The sequence below is a fragment of the Ascaphus truei genome, chromosome 4 (genome assembly GCF_040206685.1).
Source record: "Ascaphus truei isolate aAscTru1 chromosome 4, aAscTru1.hap1, whole genome shotgun sequence".
Classification (NCBI taxonomy): Eukaryota; Metazoa; Chordata; class Amphibia; order Anura; family Ascaphidae; genus Ascaphus; species Ascaphus truei.
In genome coordinates this window covers 176980697-176984063 of record NC_134486.1, presented here as the reverse complement: position 1 = coordinate 176984063, position 3367 = coordinate 176980697, and the positions used below count along the sequence as shown (strand labels likewise).

Below are 3367 nucleotides of genomic sequence, written 5' to 3'. Positions count from 1 at the left end.
AACTATGACGTGGGTAACAGGGAACTTCTGGCCATGAAGATGGCTCTTCAAGAGTGGAGACACCTGCTGGAGGAGTCAAAAGAGCTGTTTACTATTCTCACGGACCACAAGAACCTTCTTTACATAGAACACAAATTCTTCTGGTGGAGGGGTTGCGCTTGGTGATAGAAGGTGGTCGAAGGTCTCATTCATCACATCCATGCCACCCTCCTGCTCTGGCGTCGGGGATACAGGGACATGAACACCGAGCAAATTATGTATCCCCGCTATGTCAGTCTCTATCTTCTCCATCCGTCGATTCATCTTCTCCATCCGTTGATCCATCTTCTGCATCCGTTGATCCATATTTAGCATCCGTTGATCCATATTTAGCATGGTCTCCAGAAGCAGATCTATTTTTGCCAGCACAATAGAGTTCCCGGGGATATCCACACTTATCCCATTCAGCATCCGGTCTAACGAGCTGCTTCTTTTGCATGGCGTGCTGTGGACATCTGGGTGGATGGGTGCTACGGAGGATGAGATGGGGGTTCCATGGAGAGAAGCGGCAGCGTCGTCGAAGAAAGGTGGAGGTGGTGACCTGTGTATATCCGGGAGAGGAGAAGCGGCAGCGTCGTTGAAGAAAGTGACCTCTGGATTTTCGTCTAAGCGCAAAGGAGAAAGTGACCCGTGAATTTCAGGGACACCAGCGGCAGCATCGTCGAAGAGCAGTAGAGAAGATGGGCTGAAGATATCCAGGAGAGCGGCGGCAGAATCGTTGAAGCGTATTGGAGGAAGTGGTCTGCGGGTTTGTTGGGTTGGCTGCCATTTGTTTTGCGTTGAGTGTACATCACCTTATTTCTTCTTGACATAATAAGGCTACGTCTATTAAAACCCTTAGCCTTTGGGGTCAGCAGAAGGTTTTCTTTATTGGCCTTAGCCTGTCGCTTTGGCCTTGGCTTGGAAACTGCTGCTGCCTTTCGCTTTTTCTGTGTGATAGGCACGGCAGAGGCGAGTGGCTTCCGGCATCCGTAGAATCGAGATTGATCCATGGAAGCAGATGGCACAATGCAGTATCTGGACAAGGGCAAGTTCAGATAAAGATCATCGAGTGGTGGGCTATACAAAGTGTGTAACCTTTTATGCATGGCGACGAGGTAGAGGTGTTGAAAGTGGGCGTACTCTAATGTGAGTCATTAACGTATAAATACACCATCCATTTTGTGGATTCACTGCACATTGAATACACATCGACTAAACATCGAATATACATTCTTGTGTTTGTATTTCTTTCTACTCGCAGCAATGCCTGTTAAAAAGATTTCAAAGGATCTCAGCATGCGAATTAAGGAGATGTACATGAGCGGACACCAAATTGCAGATATCCAACGCTGGTTAGCTACTTCTGGCCTCGTTGTGCCATCAACCACCGTGAGCTATCATGCACACGGAAAACCAGACAACGCACGAGGACACCAACGGTAACTAACGCGTAAGTATATTTATATAACTAAATTTATTTATTTTTTTATAAAATATTGTACTGTAGATCTACTAGTGTACTGTAATAGTGTACTGTAGATCTACTGTATCTAATTTTATAGTTATTTCGGTATATTTATATAACAACGGTATATGTATATTTTTTATATTGCTGCATATTAATAGAACAATATATTGTGTACTATCGATCTACTGTATCTAATTTTATAGTTATTTCGGTATATTTATATAACAACATTATATGTATATATTTTTTTATATTGCTGCATCTTAATAGAACAATATATTGTGTACTGTCGATCTACTGTATCTAATTTTATAGTTATTTCGGTATATTTATATAACAACGGTATATGTATATTTCTTATATTGCTGCATATTAATAGAACACTATATTGTGTACTGTAGATCTACTGTATCTAATTTTATAGTTATTTCAGTATATTTATATAACAACGGTATATGTATATTTTTGAAGTGAAACTTCTTTAGTGGCACCTATTCTGATGGGGTAAAACGGGAGAGATGGGGGACAAATGTGAAACGGAAGTGACGGCAGGGCTTCCCCATCCCTCCCCCCCACACGCCTGCTGTGACATGCGGTGCCGGCGATAGCCGCCGGCGCCACTCCTAACGGCCGCCGTTAACCCCACACGTCCGCTGCCATGGGTGTACAAAGATGGCTGGCGCAGAGCTTCCGGTGCTGCGGGTGTGGGTGTAGTTAGATGGCGGAAGCCCCGCAAGTCCTCCGGCTGTGAGAGGAGGAGCCGCTGCTCAGCCTCTCTCCTCCCTAACTCCGCTTCCCCTTCCCTGTGTCCCGCTGACTGAGCGCCGCCGGGGCCGGAGGTGGAGAGCCGCCATTCCCCCCATACGTCCACACAGACATGGGAGGTTGAAGCGCATGCGCAGATTTGACCGCCGGGTCTCTCAGGCCAGGAAGCTATCTGCATCCGTTGATGCGAGGCAGCGCATGCGCAGAGTCGTCCGCCCCTCGTAGTGGCCTACTACACTGTAACTCACTGGATTGTTGTTTTTCTGTACATTGTAGGGAGACAACTCTTCTGGTCGACAAAATAAGTGAGAAGAATGATGAGAAGAGTGCATTAAGGGTCAAATACACTCTGCAAGAAAATCACAATCTCACTGTATCCGAGACCAGCATAAAGAAGATGAGACGCAGAATTGGATGGAAATATGGACGTGTGAGGTTAGTACTGGACAATACAGGAGGTAAAAGTGTTGTTTAAGAAACTGTACTGTACCTCTAAAACTAATTATTCCTTGTCATTACAGACCGTACCCCATGATAAGGGACGTTAACAAAATCAAAAGAGTGGTCCAGGCCCAGGCATGGATCTTCAGTGGGGAAACTTTCCAGGATTGCATCTTCACTGACGAGTCTACTGTATCGCTGGAGAAATTTGCCACCTTTGCATTCCACAAAAAAGGTTGCATATCTATGAAGCCGCGGCCAAAACACCCAGTGAAGATGCATGTGTGGGGTGCCATCTTTAGGCGTGGACCAGGATGCATTGTCATCTTTGAAGGTAAAATATAAAATATAATGTAGCCTTATGCATTGTACTGTATTAGTGTGCAGTTTTTTGAGCACTTTTCTTTTCTTGTTATAGGAATCATGGATAAAGCTTTCTTCCAAGACAAAATTGTGCCTGAGATTGTGGAATACATCACACGCGAGTTCCCGGGTGGTCACCGTTTCTACCAGGACAACGATCCGAAGCACACCGCGTCAACAGCGCATATCCTTGAGCGCGGTATCAACTGGGTGAAGACGCCAGCGGAGTAAGTGCGGTAACCGTGTCTCATTTTTTCCCCACTGTTTTTACTGTGTACTGTATCTCTTAAACTAAATGTCCTTTTTTTC

General features: G+C 45.2%; 1 long non-coding RNA gene across 1 annotated transcript; it reads left to right on the top strand.

The window, feature by feature from the left end:
* The first annotated feature begins 1359 nt into the window (after window positions 1-1359).
* On the top strand, window positions 1360-2985 carry LOC142492022 (uncharacterized). The gene is made up of 3 exons (XR_012800674.1): window positions 1360-1471; window positions 2531-2689; window positions 2776-2985. It is a non-coding gene; the product is annotated as an uncharacterized LOC142492022 (long non-coding RNA).
* The last annotated feature ends 382 nt before the right edge of the window (window positions 2986-3367 follow it).